Source organism: Triticum urartu, chromosome 3A, assembly GCF_056163025.1.
Source record: "Triticum urartu cultivar PI428250 chromosome 3A, HENAU_Tu73, whole genome shotgun sequence".
Classification (NCBI taxonomy): domain Eukaryota; kingdom Viridiplantae; phylum Streptophyta; class Magnoliopsida; order Poales; family Poaceae; genus Triticum; species Triticum urartu.
This window is the reverse complement of record NC_141875.1, coordinates 235,610,263-235,631,271: the sequence shown is the minus strand read 5'-3', so window position 1 is coordinate 235,631,271 and position 21,009 is coordinate 235,610,263. Positions and strand designations below refer to the sequence as shown.

General features: G+C 53.0%; 1 long non-coding RNA gene across 1 annotated transcript; it reads left to right on the top strand.

Annotated features, from left to right (window-relative positions):
* Positions 1–10,416: 10,416 nt before the first annotated feature.
* Positions 10,417–12,248, top strand: LOC125548290 (uncharacterized). The gene is made up of 2 exons (XR_007300973.2): positions 10,417–10,962; positions 11,987–12,248. It is a non-coding gene; the product is annotated as an uncharacterized LOC125548290 (long non-coding RNA).
* The last annotated feature ends 8,761 nt before the right edge of the window (positions 12,249–21,009 follow it).

Genomic DNA, 21,009 nt, shown 5'->3' with positions numbered 1-21,009 from the left:
CATATCATCAATATTAATCAAGCAGGGCGTAGGGTTTTACCTCCATCAAGGGGGCCCGAACCTGGGTAAAACTTCATGTCCCTTGCCTCCTGTTACCATCCGGCCTAGACGCACAGTTCGGGACCCCCTACCCGAGATCCGCCGGTTTTGACACCGACAGCGGGCAAGTACGCCAACGCCGACTCCGCCATGAAGATCCAGGTGGCACTGGATGAAGCTGGCAAGGCAAAGCCGGTGCCGCCTCCGAAGCCGGCCGGTGAGGGAAGCCGGAAGCAGCACAACCAGCAGAACAAGCGCAAAGCCGATCAACCGGCTCAGCGCTACGACCACCGACTCGTCGCGACCGCTGAGCAGGCGCCCGCGGCTGACCCGGCCGCCAAACACCGGAACACCGGCAAAATGGCATGGCAGCCCGCCATGAGTTTCGAGGAGATGCTCGACGCTCCCTGCAAGCACCACAGCGGCATGAGGCCGTCTACGCACACGCTTCGACAATGCGCCATCACCAAGCGCATTGCCAGGGGCGACATCTCGCCGCCTCCGGCTCCGGCTCCTGGAGCAGGGGAGCCGCCTCCGCCTCCGCCGCCGCCTCCAGCCGTCGGCGCGATGCGCGACGACCCCTACCCGGTCCAGAACACGACCTATGTCGTCTTCACCAGCCTCGGCGATGACAAGCGTAGCAAGCGGCTCCTTCGGCAGGAGGTGAACACTGTCGTCCCAGCCAAGACGGAGTACATGCATTGGTCGGAGTGCCCGGTCACCTGGACCCGGGAAGACCACCCGGCCATCATGCCAAACCCGGGTGGTTATGCTCTCGTCCTCGACCCCACCATCGTCGCACCCCGGCGCACGTGCAAGTTCTCCCAGGTTCTCGTCGACGGCGGCAGCAGCATCAACATTCTCTATCGTGACACCATGACCAAGCTCGGCCTTGAGGCCAAGGACCTGGAGCCAAACCGGACGATCTTCCACGACATTGTTCCCGGCCTCTCCTGCTCGCCGATCGGCCGGATCCGGCTCGACGTCCTGTTCGGCGACAGCAGCCACTTCCGACGCGAGCCGATCTGGTTCGAGGTGGTGGACCTGTCCAGCGCGTACCACATGCTGATGGGTATGCCCGCGCTCATCAAGTTCATGGCGGTCCCCCACTATGCCTACCTAAAGATGAAACTGTCGGTCCAAAGGGCCTCATCACCATCACCGGCGACTACCGCAAGTCCCTGGACTATGCCCGAGACAGCGCCAAGCTAGCCGAGTCGCTGGTCGTAGCCGAGGAGCGGCGCCAACTCGACCGAATCATCGCCTTGGCCCAGGAGGCGTCGGCCACCCAGATCCTGACCAAGGAGCCGGCCGATGAGGCTGCGTTCAAGCCCTCCAAAGAGACCAAGAAGGTGAAGCTGAACCCGGAGGATCCCAGCTGCAGCAAGTACGTTGTCGTAGGCACCTGCCTCAACAGCAAATAGGAAGGCGAGCTCGTCGACTACCTCGGCCTAGAGCTGCCCCTAGTCGTCGGCCAGCTTGCCGCGCTGCTGCTCCGCCTCGGCAAGGGCCTGCTGTACCTCCACGACCTTGGCGGCCTCCGCCTTGAGGAGCTCCACCTCGGCCTCGAGCCGGCTCTTGTCGTCCACCAGCTGCTCCCGCAGCCGGCTGGCCTCGTCAAGCGCCTGACGGGCTCCCGTCGCCTCCTCCTTCTCCGCCTCCACCTCGGCCCCGAGCCGACCGACGTCCGCAACAAGTCAGTCATAGCAAAAACCGGCCCGAATTAGCCGGATCCTCCAAGACAGCACCTCAGCTGCAGAAGAAAAAAACTCAGCGACAGAGTACTGCATTAAGATTCGACCCAACTGCCACGCAGTTGGCCTGAATCTCGGGGGCTACACCCAGTGGGTGTGCTAGCGCGCCCCCACTAGAAAAGAGCATGAAAGAGAAATACATGTCGCGACACGGAGCTCCTCCTCCTTGGCGGCGAGCCCCTCCTTGAGACGTCGATGCATCTCAAGGAGCTGGTTGAAGACATTGACCCGGTAGGAGTTAAGTTGCTACAAGAAGAAACAATCAGCACAAGCCGGCAAGATAAGATTCAGCCCAACTGCCACGCAGTCGGCACGCCCCCACGAAGAGAAAAAAGATGGAAACTTACGAAGATGGCGCGCTCTAGATCCTGTGTCGCCTCAACCTCGGCCTGGGTGAAGGCCTGGATCCGGTCCGTCCGCCCTCGCAGGCGACGGGTTACGGCAGCCATTGCCGCCTCCTCCTGGGTCAGAGCCCCGAAGGGGACCTCGCTAGTCCCCCTCCGCAACGCCCGCGGCTCGGCAGCCCGGCGTCCTCCGGCCCTGATCGCCAGGGCATGCCCTCTGCTGGCCGCCCCCCTGAAGCCGGCGCCTTCTCCACCGCCCTCCCCGGCACCGACGCCGCCTCGGTGGGTGGAGCGGCTTGAGGCTCCACCACCAGCGGTGCCTCGTCCGCTGACGCCCGGGGTGCCCCCTCCGGGCGCCCGCGCCGCCTCCATCGGCCCCCTCCCGCTCGACCACGTCGGTCTGCGGTAGGGTGTCTTCCTCGACAACCACGACCTCCCAGTCGAGGTCCATCGCGTTCGCACGGCCGCCTTGGTCGTGCTCCCTTGCCTATGCTGGCACGAAGACCGTCGTCACCGCCATCGTCCCCGCCGACATCTCCGGCCACGCCGGCACCTCGCCGGCTTGCGCCCATGCCGTCGCGGCTCTGACCCAGGCCTGGGTCGACGCCGCCGCCAGCTCCGCCTTGGCCCGGTTTCGATCCCGCCAGGCCAGGCCCTTGGCGTCGGCCGGGTCCAGGCCGAGGTCCGGATCCTCCGGCACCTCGTCCCCGTCCTCGTCCTCGTCCCGATCGACAGCGCCGGATCGGCTCCTCCGGAACGCGGTGCCCTCGACGGACGCGGTATCCGCCGCCAGCGCCAGCGAAATCAGCGACCTGAAGCACAAGACAAAAATGATTACGATGGGTCGAGCAGGGCCGCTCGGCTACTCGGCTCGGGCACAAGAAATCACTTACCCTGGCACCACCGGAACTTCGGGCCTCGCCGCCCTTTCCAGTGGAGCGTTGCGCCTCCTCTTGGCGGGCAGCTTGGCGCCTCTGGCCAGGTCCGATGCGTGCTTCACGGCTGGGGCCCGCGACAGGGCGATATCCTTCCCGTGCGGGCGCCGCGCCGTCCCCGCCCCTCGAGACGACCCAGCTCCGGCTGCACCGCCGCCTCCTCCACCCGGCACCGCTGCGTCAATAGCTCGCATCAACGTTTCCGAAGCCGTCCTGCGACCGGCAACTCAAGGAATATAAACAAGGCTCACCTACTCGGCGCCCTGCACCCGTATCGGCGGCCGCCGCCTCCCCTCCGTCTTGGGCCTCGAGCTCCTCCGAGGCATCCTGCACCACCTGCGCTCGCGCTCGGTCAAAAGGGTGCCGGATGGCATTCAGAAGCACCTCTCGCATCGCGTCAGGACGAACGAGAAGAAAAGCAGCAGCAAAGTATGGAGACCAGGGACTCACCAATGGTGCCGAGTTCGCACGGCTGTACAGGGCCTTCCCGAACGCCCAGTCGACCCCCAAGCTGGCCTTGGAGATATCATTAACCCGGCGTGCGATCTGGTCCGCCGCCAACCGCGTATTCGCTATGCAGTTGTGATCCCGGGGGCCAGCCATCTGGCCGATGAGGTGGCTGCGTCGCTGCAGTGGCAGCACCCGCCGGACGATAAAGGCGGTGATGAGGTCGGTGCCAATGAGCTCCTCCGGCTCCTTCATCACCGACAACCACTCGCACAGGTTGAGCACCTCCTGTGACGGGTGCTTGGGGTAGTACCCCTAGTTCAGCTTCCCCCACGGCAACGAGTTGATGAACGGTAGAAGGTTGATGCGGTCCTCGCCGACGCTGCGGACGTAGAAGAAGGAATTCCGCCATTTCTTGGAAGAATCCTCCAGCGGCATCTTCAAGCAGTCGGCGCATGACCGCTTGGTGATGACGGCCGCCCCGCACTCGGATATCTCTCCGGCCTTCGGCCCCTGCTGCTTCAGAGAGAAGAAGGGCACCCAGAGGTCGATCGAAGGATCGACCCCCAGGTACCCCTCGTAGAGGGTGACGAAGCCGGACAGCTGCGCGATCGCGCCGGCGCCAAGGTGATGAGGCTGGAGCCCGAAGAACTCCAGAAACTCGCGGAAGAACCCGCTCGCGGGCAGCCCGAACCCATGCTTGAAGTGCGGCAGGAAGACCACCCGCTCCGAGCCTCTGGGCCGTGGCTCCCGCTCGCCTTGCGGGAGGCGAGCCTCGACCTCCTCCGCCCTCGGCAGGCGCCTGGTGTCACGGAGGTAGGCGATGTCATTGAGGGTGACGATCGAGCCCATGCACGACCCTGACAGTAGCGCCATCGTCCCGCGCGCGAAGAAGAAGAATGAAGGGGAAAGGAAGATGGCAGGAAAGCTCTGCTCGGAACGGCGGGCATCTCAACTAGCGGTGACCGTCGGAAGAAGAGGGAGGACGAAGAGGCAGGGGTGCGCGAGCGTGAGTGATCTCCACCGCCCCCTTGCCCCCAATTTATAGGCCATGATTCGAAACGTGGGGAAGTGGGATCGTTTGCGCTCGCCCCTCCCACTTCCCCGCAATAAGTGCGCACGTACGCATGCAATAACTGCCTGGAGAATAGCAACCGACCTACGGACGCCGCAATAAATCTGCGCGCATGGGCCGAGGGTGTGCAGCGGCGGGCCCCAGAGCGTCGCCCCGTCCTATCGCGCGTGTGGCCTGTTAAGCCCTTCCGGCTCCAAGCGCCACGTGGCGGCCGCGTGAAGCCCAATGGATTACCCAAGATTCGTCGAGCTCCTCGGTTTCCCACCACAACGAAGACGCCGCGATCCGGCTTCCGAAAGCCGGCACACAGTGGGTGTTGCCGGACCTGACGGACACCAAGTTTGCCTCTGCACAGGGGGGAAACTGTGAGGGCCCACCACCCGAAGACGGCGGACCGTCACTGCTTCGGGGACTACTATCGGGGGGATGAACCCTAGGCAGGCAACGGAACCCGGATCCTTTTCAAAAACAACGGGGCCAGCATCGCCCCTCAATCCGGCCCGACCTTGGCCGAGTTGCTCGACTCGGCCAGGTCGCTCGATCCGACCAAGCAGGCCGACCCGGCCAGGCTCCTCGACTCGGCCCCAACAACCAAGCTCAAGACTTCTCCAGCAAGCCAACACCGCCCTTGGCGTGTTCTACAAACCCGGCCAAGGGTCAGCGGCCATCCCATCCCAGCCATACAATGAGACGAGTCTCCGCCAGCTAATGATCAACGCCACAGTCCCCCGCCCATGCCTCTGGTCAGCCGGACGAGGCAACAGTGCCCTCTACCTACCCGCTGACTAGGGCCGGCGTGGCTACAGTGCCCTACGCCCACCCACTGGCTAGGCCTGGCGTGGCAACAGTGTCCCGGCGTGACCAATGACGCCCACAGGCGGCGACCTGACGGAGCGTCACTGTAGCCGACTCAACCCGGCCATGCCCTGACGATCGACAAGACAAAACACAGTGCCCCCTAGGCGCATGGGGCCCGCGCCTGGAGAACCCGGCGAGCCCTGGTACCCGGCGGGTCCCAGCACCGGGTTCCTGGACACTGACAACCCGGCCCTACGGCCTTGTAACATTACCCTTGTACCCCTGGGGGGGTTAACCTATAAAACCCCCCAAGAGCCCCCATGCATACGGGCAGAACCCACTTCATTCACACAATTGATCACACACACCCAAAAAAGCAACACCCGAGGAGAGGGAGCAGCCTAAGCCTTGGCCAGACCTCCTTCTCCCTCCATACATCTCTAGGAGCAACTCTGTACTGTTACATATAAACCACACTCGGCAGGACTAGGGGTGTTATCTCTCTGGAGATTCCCGAACCTAGGTATGTCTTGCGTCCCACGCTCGCTCATGCCGACCTCGCCTCTGGAGACCACCAGTGCCCTCGAGCCTGCTCCTCTCTTTAGCCATCCCATGGCATCTGTCATGCGCCCACCACGACAAGATGCATAAACGCTAAACATCACATGTAATCAAAATATGTGACATGATATGGACATCATCATCTTGTGCTTTTGATCTCCATCTCCAAAGCATCGTTATGATCTCCATCATCGCCGGCTTGACACCTTGATCTCCATCGTAGTGTCGTTGTGTCAAGGTCGTCACGCCAACTATTGCTTCTACAACTATCGCTAACGCATAGTGATAAAGTAATGCAATTACATGGCGCTTGCACTTCATACAATAAAGAGACAACCCTAAGGCTCCTGCCAGTTGTCGATATTACAAAACATGATCATCTCATACATCAACATATATCACATCATATCTTGACCATATCACATCACAACATGCCCTGCAAAAACAAGTTAGACGTCCTCTACTTTGTTGTTGCAAGTTTTACGTGGCTGCTATGGGCTTGTAGCAAGAACCATTCTTAACTACACAAAAACCAAAATGGTGTTTCATCAAGTTTGCTGTTTTAACCTTCTTCAAGGACCAGCCATAGTCAAATTTGATTCAATTAAAGTAGGAGAAACAGACACCCGCCAGTCACCTTTTATGCAAAACTAGTTGTATGTCAGTCGGTGGAACCGGTCTCATGTGCGTGGACATGTAAGGTTGGTCCGGGCAGCTTCATCCCACAATATCGCCGAATCAAAATAAGACGTTGGTGGTAAGTAGTATGACTATCACCACCCACAACTCTTTGTGTTCTACTCATGCATATCATCTATGCATAGACCTGGCTCGGATGCCACTGTTAGGAAACATTGCATGAAAAACAAAAAAGTTTCTGCGCACATGCAAGATCTATCCATGGATATGCATAGCAACGAGAGGGGAGAGTGTGTCTATGTACCTTTGTAGACCGTAAGCGGAAGTGTTTAACAACGCGGTTGATGTAGTCGAACTTCTTCGCGCTCCAACTGATCAAGTACCGAACGTATGGCACTGCCGCGTTCTGCACACGTCCAGCTCGGTGACGTCCTCCTCCTCCTTGATCCAGCAAGATGGCAAGGTCGTGTATGAGTTCCGGCAGCACGATGGTGTGGTGACGGTGATGCTGAAGTGATCTCCGCAGGGCTTCGCCTAAGCATTACGAAAATATGGGTGGGGGTGTAAACGGTGGAGGGGCCGCCGCACACAGCTAAGCAATTCTTCTGGGGGTGCTAGGCGCCCCCATCCCTCCCACATATATATAGGTGGGAGGGAGAGGGGAGAGTCCAAGGGGCGCCCCAAGTAGGTCTGAATCCTACTTGGGCTCCTGCCCTTGGCCGCGCCCCCTGCCATATTTGTTGGAGGGGGGAAGGAAAGGGGGAAGAGGAAGGAATGAGGAGACCGAATCCTCCCCTCCTTTCCTTTCCCCACTTGGGAGGCTGCCATGGGGGGTGCGCCAGCCCCTTATGGGCTGGTGTGCTCCCCTCTAATGGCCCAATAGGCCCACTAACCTCCTGGGGCTGTCTGGTACCCCCTCCGGTACTCCGATGATCACCTGGTACACTCCGAGACACTTCCGCTGTCCAAATGTCATCGTCCTATATATCAATCTTTACCTCTCGACCATTTCAAGACTCCTCGTCATGTTCGTGATCTCATCCGGGACTCCAAACAACATTCAGTCACCAAAACATATAACTCATATACCACTATATCGTCAACGAACGTTAAGCGTGCAGACCCTACGGGTTCGAGAACTATGTAGACATGACCGAGACACCTCTCCGGCCAATAACTAATAGTGGAACTTGGATGCCCATATCGGCTCCCAAATATTCTACGGAGATGTTTATCGGTCAAACTGAAGGAAATATGCCCTAGAGGCAATAATAAAGTTATTAGTTATTTCCTTATATCATGATAAATGTTTATTATTTATGCTAGAATTGTATTAACCAGAAACATGATATATGTGTGAATACATAGACAAACAGAGTGTCACTAGTATGCCTCTACTTGACTAGCTCGTTGATCAAAGATGGTTATGTTTCCTAGCCATAGACAAAGAGTTGTCATTTGATTAACGGGATCACATCATTAGGAGAATGATGTGATTGACTTGACCCATTCCGTTAGCTTAGCACATGATCGTTTAGTTTGTTGCTATTGCTTTCTTCATGACTTATACATGTTCCTATGACTATGAGATTATGCAACTCCCGTTTACCGGAGGAACACTTTGTGTGCCACCAAAGTCACAATGTAACTGGGTGATTATAAACGTGCTCTACAGGTGTCTCCGAAGGTACTTGTTGGGTTGGCGTATTTCGATATTAGGATTTGTCACTCCGATTGTCGGAGAGGTATCTCCAGGCCCACTCGGTAATGCACATCACTATAAGCCTTGCAAGCATTGCAACTCTTGAGTTAGTTGCGAGATGATGTATTACAGAATGAGTAAAGAGACTTGCCGGTAACGAGATTGAACTAGGTATTGAGATACCGATGATCGAATCTCGGGCAAGTAACATACCGATGACAAAGGGAACAACGTATGTTGTTATGCGATCTGACCGATAGAGATCTTCGTAGAATATGTAGGAGCCAATATGGGCATCTAGGTCCCGCTATTGGTTATTGACCAGAGAGGTGTCTCGGTCATGTCTACATAGTTCTCGAACCCGTAGGGTCCGCACGCTTAACGTTCGTTGACGATATAGTATTATATGAGTTATGTATGTTGGTGACCGAATGTTGTTCGGAGTCCCGGATGACATCACGGATATGACGAGGAGCTTCGGAATGGTCCGGAGGTAAAGATTCATATATTGGATGATATGGTTAGGCCAAGGGCGCAGGCCCACGGGGCTATAAGTCGGTGCAAAAGGAGTTTTGCGGAGGCCAGGGGGCCAAACGCCGGAGACCCTGGCGTCTGGCCCTGGGCCAGACACCAAGGATTGTGGCGTTTGGTCCTGGAGTCCGAGTGGGACTCTTGCCTTTCGGGCAAACCCGACTTTGAGGAGGCTTTTGCTCCAAGTTTCGACCCCAGGGCTCAACATATAAATAGAGGGGCATGGCTAGCACCAAAGACACATCAAGAAACACCAAGCCGTGTGCCGGCAACCCCGTCCCCTCTATTTTGTCCTCCGTCATAGTTTTCGTAGTGCTTAGGCGAAGCCCTGCGGAGATTGTTCTTCACCAACACCGTCACCATGCCGTCGTGCTGCCGGAACTCATCTACTACTTCGCCCCTCTTGCTGGATCGAGAAGGTGAGGACGTCACCGAGCCGAACGTGTGCAGAACTCGGAGGTACCGTGCTTTCGGTACTTGGATCGGTCGGATCGTGAAGACTACGACTACATCAACCGCGTTGATATAACGCTTCCGCGAACGGTCTACGAGGGTACGTAGACAACACTCTCCCCTCTCGTTGCTATGCATCACCATGATCCTGCGTGTGCTAGGAATTTTTTTGAAATTACTACGTTCCCCAACACAAACCGTTATGGCATCATATGTAATTCCCTTTGTCCATCGGTATGTTACTTGCCCGAGATTCGATCGTCGGTATCTTCATACCTAGTTCAATCTTGTTACCGTCAAGTCTCTTTACTCGTTCCGTAATACATCATCCTGCAACTAACTCATTAGTAACTTTGCTTGCAAGGCTTCTTATGATGTGTATTACCGAGAGGGCCCAGAGATACCTCTCCGATACTCGAAGTGACAAATCCTAATCTCGATCTATGCCAACTTAACAAACACCTTCAGAGATACCTCTAGAGCATCTTTATGATCACCCAGTTACGTTGTGATGTTTGATAGCACACAAGGTATTCCTCCGGTACCCGGGAGTTGCATAATCTCATAGTCGAAGGAATATGTATTTGACATGAAGAAAGCAATAGCAATAAACTGAACGATCATTATGCTAAGCTAATGGATGGTTCTTGTCCATCACATCATTCTCTTAATAATGTGATCCCGTTATCAAATGACAACACATGTCTATGATTAGGAAACCTTAACCATCTTTGATCAACGAGCTAGTCTAGTAGAGGCTTACTAGGGACATGATATTTGTTTATGTTTCATGAATAATAAACCTTTATATGAATAATATAGCATGAATAATAAACCTTTAATTATTGCATGAATAATAAACTTTTATCATGAATAAGGAAATATAAAATAACAACTTTATTATTGCTTCTAGGGCATATTTCCTTCAGGGAAAACTTTAAGTTTAGGGCTGACATAATTCCTCCCGAGCTGTAGAGTTGCCAATATCAAAGAGAACTAATTGATCCAAAAAACAATGTAGGAAGCTACGAAGTTTGAGAACATTAAAATGTAACCTAGCTAGGTAGAGCTAGAACGACGTGGGCAGTAACCATGCTACAGACGTATGCCTTGCCCCCACCCCCTCACCCCTCCCACGGTCCAAACATGTCATGGGACAAAGGCATCTATGACAGAACGTATATCGGTCAGGGCCCACCGATGCCCCTCGAACACAGACAACACAATGCCCTCCTCGGCGTCCTAATCCAGCGGCAGGCTGACAACATCTCATGTGGCATTGTTAAACATGCTCGTAATCACCATGAGGGCATGGCCAACGCTCCCGTCTGTATCGGTGCCCCGGCCGCCACATCGACCTGTCCGATGCCACGTCCATCAAACATATCGCCTGCAGAGCAATGCGGTCACCTGCAGAAGAGCTCGCCTCCTCCCTGACGAAAGCAACGAGGCGACCGCTCGGGCGACGCGGTGTGGGATCGGTCGCTCCACTCCCCGCAGGACCATGCAGACCCAACAATAGCCGGCGGCGCAAGGCCGCGAACAAGAAGGGAAGCGCGGGAACGGGAGAAGGAAGCGCGTGAACCAGGGCAGTGGAGGTGCGACGCACGAACAAGAGGAGAAGGCGGCGCACCCTCGTCCTTAGCCTGCCTTCAACATCGTCGATTCGAGCTCTCCGTGCAAGGTATGACACTACTTCTTCCCCTGCTTCCTCTTGTGCTGATGGCCAGATTGATTTGATTCGGATAGGTTCAGTAAATTAGGCTAGGGTTTGATGGATTCTGGTGATTTGTTCCAAGAACAAGATCGATTCCCCTATCCTGTGATTTAGATTCAATCAATCTGGATAAGGTGGACATGCTTGTAGTAATCCCCATCTATTTCTTCTTATTAATCCCTGAGAGAAACATGTTAGATCCGTGCTATTACTCTGCACTTTGCAGTTGCGGGTAGAAAATCATATTATTTAGTACGTGCGCAGAAGCTAGTAGAATCCATCTCCACGAGCAATTATCAGCAACGGTTCAGTAAACTAAGCTTGGGTTTGATGGATTCTGGAGATTTATGATTATTTGGTAAATAGCTTCTTTTCAAGAACCAGATTGATTCCCCTGTGCTGCGAACTAGGTTCAATTATTTGGGTCAGGAGGCTATGCTTGTGGAAGTCCCCATATTTTTTTTCTAAAGCACTGTCTGTGGATGCATGTTGCAACAGTAGAATCCTCGCTTGTTAGGATAAAGAACTTAGAACACATACCTAATGCAGGGTTACAATTTCATAATCATCCGCGTCTTCAGAAAGTACAACTTGATGTACTTTAGAAATAAATGCTAGAATCTGCATGTGTTCGTTAGGAAGTTCATGTATATGTTGCACTAAAAATCTGCACTATTGTTTTTAAAATATGCACTCTACTCGGAAATCTGCACTGTACCCTGAAATCTGCACTGTACTGTACCCAAAATCTGCACTATTGTTTTTTAAATGCTATTTTTTTAATTAAAATGATGGCTGTGCTATAAAACTCACCTGTAGTTTTTAAAACTGTAGTTGCACTACAGCAGGATACTTGTACTATTGTCAGTTGCTCCATGCAAATTTAACAGGAAATGCTCTAGCCAAATCAAATGGCCAACTTAGAAAAAAAATCTATGTTTTCGACATGCTTGTTATTATACTCTAACTTGTGTCTTTGCTTCTCATGTAGATGTTCTACATATATGTGCAATAAAAGCGGGTTTCATGTGCCAGTGTAGAAGTTGTGAGAGTTGTTTTTTGAAATGAGAAGAATCAAAGGATACAACAACAAATTCAGTCTGAAATTTGCTTTGTGTGTTTACAAATCTTTCCTTTGTGAGTATTTGGAAACCTTAAGATTATTCTGTTACTATGGGATTTTGTAGTGTCATGGACAAGACATACTTGTTGACACTGTTTGCATTTTGTTTGGAAATCAAGTTGTTTGATAACTTTCAGTGTGTATGCTTGTTGATATCGTTGATTCAAATGGATGCTGGTATTGTTTAAATGCAGTGGAAGTTTCATGTGTTGGAAAGGAGGTGAGAGAGAAAAAGTAAGATGATAACATCACATAGAGTAGTTTCCATTGGGTGATAGTGGCATACAACAATAGCTTCATTTAAATTTATCTATGTGGATGGCTGGAGCAGCACCAAGGTGTTGCCTCCCTTGTACATGTCCTTATATCTTCCACATGCACGTGCTCGTCGGCGCGCTCACGTAATACACTGCGATTTAATCTTGTACGCATGTAATCGTGTGCTCACTACTAGTGATTGATTTGAGTACATAGTTTAGATGTTTATTTGAGATGAAGATGTCAGCCCAGTCCACAGACGCGAGTACTTTGTGATGACAACGCTGCTATGTTTAAGATGGAACCATACATGCATAGGACTAAAGAGTTGACAGCCGCTGGATTGATTTATCGTGCAAGGATCGGTCCATAATTATGGTGTGTGGAGCAGTTTCGTAACAAAATTCGGCCGGGACGGCGATGCAAGTAGGGGAGGGGTAGTAGCAACTCCCCCGCAAAAAAAAAAACGATGCCGACGGAGTTTCTATTTTGATCTTATACGCGAAGATTAGCACGAATTGACCTTGTTTGAAAAATACTTTTGAATTCGACAATTTTTGTCATGCCAACATACATGGCGTTTGGATTGCACTAGATACACCACGATCATTGGCATTTGGCCCTGATCCGCACTTGTCCGATGTGGCAAAGGGGAAACGCCATACTCCTTGGTGTTTGGTGTCAGACACATAAATACTCCCTTCGTTCCTAAATATATGTCTTTTTAGACATTTCAAATAGACAATAAGTTTGGTGTCAGACACATAAATACTCCCTTCGTTCCTAAATATATGTCTTTTTAGACATTTCAAATGGACAATAACATACGGATGTATGGAGACATATTTTAGAATGTAGATTCACTCTTTTTTTCGTATGTAGTCACTTGTTGGAATCTCTAAAAGACTTAGGCCTCCTTTAGTTTGGAGGAATCTTGTAGGATTTCTAAAGGATAGGATTTTTGTAGAAAAAATTCCTATGAAGCCCTTTGGTTTGTAGGAATGAATTCCTATTTATATGTAGGATAGGAATCAATCCTTCACATCTTAAAGGGAAAAAAACATTAGTCTAGACTCAATGAAAAAAATCCTATCCTATGAATCAAGTGACATCTCTTTTCCTATAGGAAGTGAGATGCATGCCACCTCACTTCCTATGATTTTCCTATTCCTATAATATTCCTACCCTATGAACTAAAGGAGGCCTTATATTTTGAAACGGAGGGAGTATGTCCTAGCCTAGCTTAGCTAAAGCTATCTGAGAGCTCATATTAAAAAAAAAACCAACTGAGAGCTTGGCTGGCTAGATAGACAACATACAATGGAGTATGTATGTATTCCCTCTGTTTCAAATTAGTCGATTTGAATTTGTCTAAATATGGATGTATCTATATTTGTTTAATGCCTAGATATATCCGTGGTTAGATAAATATGTGTCAAGTAATTTAAAACGGAGGGAGTAGTAACTAATGTGTAGGTTCGTGCTTCTTGCTACATTCAGCGGAGTCAACCAGATGCAGAGCAGAGTGTTGCAACATATTAAGTAGAGTCGATCGGATGGATTGCATTGTAGTGCGACACATGCTATGCGTAAAACTATTCATAGGAAACCGGAAATAAGTAGCAAGACATCTCCAATGTTGACTCCTGAAACAATATTGTATTTGTTAATGGACTGGTCTGAATCAGTTCCCGGGCAAGAATATAAGAGCCGGCTATCCAATCTTGTTCGCATACTTTAGAAACGTGATTTTAACAAACCGAACGAATTTGCAAAAACAACAAAATTCACTTTAAGTTCGGGCATGTAATTTACAATGGAACAACCATTGTTGTTCATGTCGCCGTCGCCATCGTTGTCATCATCAGAGTAGTCCTTCCAGCAACGAAAGGGCACGGGGTGCGGCAGCCCCGCCCAATCGCCATGTGGCACTCGCGAAGGAGCCGCTTTGCTTTCTCCAACGTCGTGCCGAGGGCTGCCTCAGCTAATGCCTACCCTGGTCGGTGTGCCCTAGCTGCCTTGTCCCTGCCGACAATGGGAGGGGGGGTGTCGTTGAGCGATCACTTCTAGCTGATCTTGGTAAACTCCTCGTCAAAGCAGCCGCGATGACACGCGACCGTCTCCACCGTGGTTAGCGCGGACCTAGCCGGCGCCTCGTCGGACTTTGCAAAAGCCGAGCGGCATGCTGTGTTTTTCCACTACTGCCTTGCCGCCGTGACGATGCTCCACGAGGACGACGAGTCGCCGCGGCCACTGAGGTATCGGACAATCTATTGTTGGTACTCATGGTTCGTTGTCGCCGCCTCCGGGAGGAAGCGTGACTGCTCCATCGGCTAACCCTCCTTATCGTCAGAGGAGATGACAGTCTCCTTTATCTTGGAGGAGTTGGCGCCGTGGAGATCGAGGAGCCCGGAGAACGACGACGGCAGCGCCAAGATCTAAAGGAAGATCCAAAACCGCCACCTCAGAAAATCAGGACTTGCTCATGGTGGAGATCTTGGTCTAGACGGCGCGGGAATGGAGAGGAACGGATAGGGTTAGAGCGGAAAGGAAAGAAATCAGTGATGTGTAGTGTGGACGCTCACCTGTCCGGTCACATTGCTCTACAACGGTTGCGTCCAATCACGTCTGCTTGAGAGCGGCTGACCGGCATGAACGTGCGGAGAGTGATACGCACGACGAAGAGTTGGGGTTAGATCGTGTGGTCGGACCGATACGTGGCACGAATCCGAACGTCTGCAAACCTTTCATAAAATTCAGACGACGTGATCTACGACACCATGTTGAATGATAAAAAAAGTCAGGTTAGAATCTTTACAGGCGATTAGCAGCACCAAGTTCGAGATGCACTAATGGCCCGAAACTGTGCAGTCCGTGCTTGACTAGGAGTAATAATTCAATGAAGGCAATCGTAGTAGTTCCTGTTCCGCTCACAATACGTGCAGAGTGTCATGTACTTTTTTTTTTAGAACGAAGACGCACGATGCGTCCGACTTTAAATTAATAAAGTCCACCGACAAGTAGCATCCAACAAGTTCAACACAGAGACTACAACAGAAAAAAGTGAGCAAAGCCAAAAAGTACGGAACATGAAACCGGCCTCAGCCTAATAGAGAAAGACAACAAATAGCACACAAGCAGCCAGTCCAAAATAGCACCACGAGCAGCATCTTAGTGACGGGCTTCAAACTGAATCGTGCGAATCCGCTCCATGGCCTCCATCATCCGATCTACATCACGCCGTTTCCCCAACGGTGTCTATGTCTGAAGAAACAAGTGGCATTTGAAAATAATATCAGCAGAATGGTTAGGGAACTTGTGTTCGATAGTCATCTTATTACGGGTGGTCCATAATGACCAGCACAGCGCCCCTACGCATCGCCACAGCACGCGCCCGAAGCTACCCCTATGAGCGAGAAGGATCCCACGTAGGTCCGACGCCGTATGGGGATTCCAGTTCTGCGCAAACGCCTCACGGACGGCACTCCAAGCAAAACGAGTTAGGTGGCATTTGAAGAAGATGTGGTTAGCATCTTCATGCGCTCCACATAACGCGCAAGACCCATCCGAAGGGCCCTGTCTAATGGCAATGTTGTTAGAAGAGGGAAGGCGGTCACGGAATAATTGCCAAAGAAAAACTTTGGTCTTCAGAGGTATAGACGCTTTCCATAGCCCCCTAGCTATGTCAAGAGTCGGTCCCTCGGTTAGCTTATTGTAAAGCGACTGGACCATGAACTTTCCGGAGCTTGAGAGGGGCCACGAGACCATGTCGGCCTCAGGGCAGAGAGAAACACCCTGCAAGGCAGTTAGGAGCCCATCCCAACTTGCCCGTTTATGGGCGAGGAGTGGTCTTTTGAGAGGTATGGCTGGTGGGTTAGTTCTGAGCGCGTCGGCCACCAAAATGTCGACGTTAGTGGCAAGTTGATAGATGATAAAGTGGCTACGCCAAAGAGGTTCCGACCCAAGCCAATGGTCGAGCCAGAACCTCATGGAGTTCCTGTTCTTAACACAGAACTTGGCCCCTAGCGTGAAGATAGGCTTAACAGCCTGAATCCTATTCCAGAAAGGCGATCCCTTCGCCTTTGAGGTGAGGAAATTCCCATCGGGGAAATATTTGGCGCGAAGGATATCGGCCCAAAGCCCTTGTTCGTTCTGGGAAAGTTTCAAGATCCACTTGACAAGGAGCTCTACATTCATGAGTTTGGAGTTAAGGATCCCAAGGCCACCGAATTTCTTGGGGCGGCAGAGCGCAGCCCACTTGATCAGGTGGTATTTCTTTTTTGTCCCAGTTCCTTCCCAAAAGAACTTAGACCTAGGGGTGTCGAGCTTGGCGTGGACTCCATCAGCCAGCAGGAACATGCCCATAGTAAACAGGGGCAGGGAGGACAAGCTAGAGTTTGTCAGAATCAGCCTAGCCGCAGAAGATAAAAACCTGCCGCGCGAGGGACTAACCCGGTTCGCCACCTTACCGTATAAGGGTTCCCATTCGAGAATCGAGATGTGTTTGTCCGAGATGGGAAGGCCTGGGTACTTAATTGGAAAACTCCCTAGTTTGCAGTTAAGAAGGTTGGCAATGCGAGTGGCACGGGGATTGTCCACCCCAATGGCAATCACCTCACTCTTCAAAAAGTTTATCTTCAGGCCGGAGATGATCTCGAAAGCGAGGAGGATGAGCTTAATCGAGGCTATACTATGGTCATCGGGCTCGAAGAGTAGCAAAGTGTCGTCCGCATATTGTAAATGGGTGATCCCTCCGGGGCAGAGGTGACGCACCACACCACGAATGTGGCCGGCATTCTTGGCCTTGTTCACCATGGCCGAGAGGGCATCAGCAACAAAGTTGAAAATCAAAGGCGAGGAGGGGTCTCCTTGTCTGAGACCTCGTTTGTTGCGGAAGAAGTTCCCCACTTCTCCGTTAATCGACACCGCGGTCTGTCCCCCCGAGACAAGTTGCATGATGCGATGAATGAAACCCGACTCGAATCCCTTCCGAGTCAGCACCTCGCAAATGAACTCCCAGTTCACACGGTCGTAGGCTTTCTCGAAGTCAAGCTTAAAGAGCACGGCCGGCTGACGCGTGCGCTTAAGCTCGTGAATGATCTCTTGCAATACTACCGGACCTTCTAGGATGTTACGGCCTTTGAGGAAACCCGACTGGCTACGGTCGATCACACGCTGTGCAACCGGGGCAAGTCTCGTAGTGTATGCCTTGGAGCATAGTTTGAAAGGCACGTTAATAAGGGTGATGGGGCGGTATTGCTTAATCGAGTCAGCCCCTTTAACTTTAGGGATGAGGCTGATGACGCCAAAGTTGAGGCGTGAGATGTCTATTGTGCCTAGCGCAAACCCGTTGATAATATCGTAGAAAATGTCCTTGAGCGCCGGCCAAAACCGCCGAAAGAAAGACACCGGCCAACCATCCGGCCCTGGAGCGGTATCGATCTTCATCGAGCCAAGCGCATCGTCGATCTCCCCCGTGGAGAAGGACAAGGCCAGGCCATCATTTTCGACTTGCGACACCCGTGATTCTTCCCCCCAAAAGTCCTCACGGAGGCGTAGGGGCTTCTCTTCCGCTGTACCCAACAGGTTAAGGAACAAATCGTAAATATGCCTCAAGATTTCGGCTTGGCTGACCAGTAACCCGTGGTCCGATTGCAATCTCAGGATCGAACATTTCCTTTTGCGGCCGTTGGCGAAGGCGTGGAAATAGCCCGTATTTGCATCCCCCTTGGTAATCCACTTGACGCCGCCCCTACGGCGCCAATATTCCTCCTCTTCCCTGAGGATGGCCAGCACTTGATTTTCGAGGGCATAACGGTTAGCCCACTCTGCTTCCGAAAAGGAACTAGAGTCAGCTTGAGCGTCAAGGACTTTAATTTCCTCGATAAGAGCTTCCCTAGCTCGTTTAGCTTCACTTCCGTGGTTTGCACCCCACCCTCGAAGGAAACCACGCAGGGCCCCGGCGGCCGAAACCCAAGTGTCAAGAGGACCCCTGGAGCGACCAGCTGCAGCCCTAGCTTGCTCCCAATGCGCGAGGAGCATGGGTATGAAACCCTCTACCTCGAACCACCCTGTTTCGAAGTAGAAACGTGGGCTACGCTTGATCCTATCCTCCCCAGAGGCCAGGATCAACAGAACATGGTCAGAACCAATGCGTGTTTCAGCAACCAGCGTACACATGGGAAAGATCACCTCCCAGTCAGCCGTAACGAACACACGGTCCAGGACGCTCCGGACCGGAGTGAGTTGCTTGTTAGTCCACGTGTATCTAGCCCCTGTCCTAGCGATTTCCCGCAATGCGCAAGCCGCAATGGCATTGTTAAAAAGGGAGACCCTAGGCCAGTCAATGTTGCAATTATTTTTGTCCGCGGCCGAACGGATAAGGTTAAAATCGCCCCTAAGAACAATGGGAATGTTAGCGGCTTGCTTGGCCCCGACCAAGACTTGGATTTCTCCCAGGAAATCAGCCGCGCGCGAGTGATCGGCCGGGCCGTAAACACAAACGATCGCCCAGGAAGCGAGAGAGACTCTATGCTTAATCGTGACAGAAATGAAAAACGATCCCATGTCCCAAGTTACAACATCACAAACATCAGAATTACATCCCAAGAGTAGACCGCCCGAATGGCCAATGGAAGGGACCCAGCCCCACACGAAGCGGTGGAGAGGATCATAGGCCGCGAGATCACGATACGAAAAGTCCGCTTTGATCGTTTCTTGGAGAGCCACAACGTCAATCCTTTCGCGAGCGATAAACTCCCTAAGTTGCGTGCGTCGACCCGAGTGCCCGCAACCCCGAATGTTCCAAAAGATGTAACGCATCAAATAATACGGTTGCGAAGGCGAACCCCTCTGGAGGTCACCGGTTTTGCCACACGCTTCTTAGCCTGGGCTCGGCTCGTCGATGGCGCAGCGTCAACCTCCCTGGTTGCGACGGCCCCCTCTAACGGGACTAGCATGGTGGGAATACCCGCAGTCACTGGGCCAGCAGAGACCGCCAGCGCCGTGGTATCGGCCTCCCTGGCCTTGGCCGTAGCAGCGGCCTCTGCCAAAGCCGCTTGGGCCTCCTCACGAGCACGGATAAGGGACACAAGCTCACCACGATCCGCTCCTAATCCGAAACCACTGTCGTCTAAGATAGTAACAAGCTGTGGATCTATAAACGCGTTCAGAATCTTAAAGGAGGGGGTGGGTTACCTGAAGTCTCCAGATTCTTGTCCGCCAGTCGAAGTTGCGCACTCTCCAAGGAAGACAGGTCGCCCAATGTCGCCTTGGCCCGAGCACTTGGAGCACGCTGAGGGCTCGGAGATGCCCGAGAGCGCCGCGCCTTGGCCGCCGTGCCTGCAGAGCCCAGCGCAGCCTGAAGATCCACACACGCCGGTGCCACAGGTGAAGGGAGCGCCAGCGCAGCTTGCTTGACAGGAAGCTTCCGCCCGACCGTCTTCTTAGGGGCACGTCCGGATCCCCCCGAGCTGCGACGACTAGACATCAGGGTGCGAATGGATGGCTCATTGAGCACCACACCCGAGTCCAAGCCGAGCAAACTGGGGGAGGCTGGGGCGACAGCCGCAGCGGCGTGACCAGCAGCAGGCAGCGATGCTGAGCCCACCAGATTGAAAGCCCCCACAAGAGCGCGGGACGGAGGCGAACTGCTCCCAGCCGTGTCCGAGATCGCCAGCGCCCCAGGCTCCGCGTTCTCCTTCCCCTCATCGAGCGGAAGTTCTTTGATACCCAATTGATTCCAAGTCTCCGTGTCAATTGACGTGTCTGGCATGCTATCCTCAGGTTCATCCTCACGGCCGGCCATGTCCACATCCATAGCGCGGCCCTCACTGCCAGTGTGTTGCCCGCCCTGGGCCCCTGGGTCTTGCTGCTGCTGCCCAGCTGTCCCTCCGGTCCCCGGACCAGGCGGTCCAGCGCTCTTGTCGCCCGGGTGAGAGGGTGTGTTGTTAGGACCAGGCGCCGCCGGCCCGTCTCCAGGGCGCTTTGGGAGCCGCTCCACCTCAACCCGAATGTCGTATCCCTCATGATTGAACCAAACTTGCACAAAACCATTCATCTTGTCAGGGGCTCTGCAACCAAACTTCATCCTCGCCGGTCCCACCCGGATGAGGGATAGCTCATCCACCACGATAGGTCTACCCAGCATCTTGAGCCCCTCCATCAGACGGTCGACACGTCGGTGCTTCTTGGGGATGCCATGCAGGCGGAGCCACACCTCCGGCATGGAGAGGGGCACAATCGTCTCATGGATCGAGTCACGAACCAGCACCATAATGTCGTGGATGGAGAGGAAAAGCTTGCCGCTTGTCTTGGCCATATGCAACAGATCTGTAGAAGGGAACACCACCGCAAAGTCGTTGTCGCCAACCTGCGCTATCTGCCAGTCCCAGGCTCCAGCCACCATGTGCTTCAGCTCCTGCTTGAGCGTACGCAGCAAAAGCCTCCCCGGCTCCGCTGACAGAATGGCACCATTAGCAACTTTAGGGTCCTCGCCCTCCGCCATCTCTTCTTCTTTGAACTCCATGCAAAAAATCCCTCGCCCGGAATGGCACTGCCCATGATCTGGAGGTGCGGCTGCTTGCCCCGTGAAGGGCAATAAGCCGAGGCGTGGCCCTCCTGCTTGCAGATCA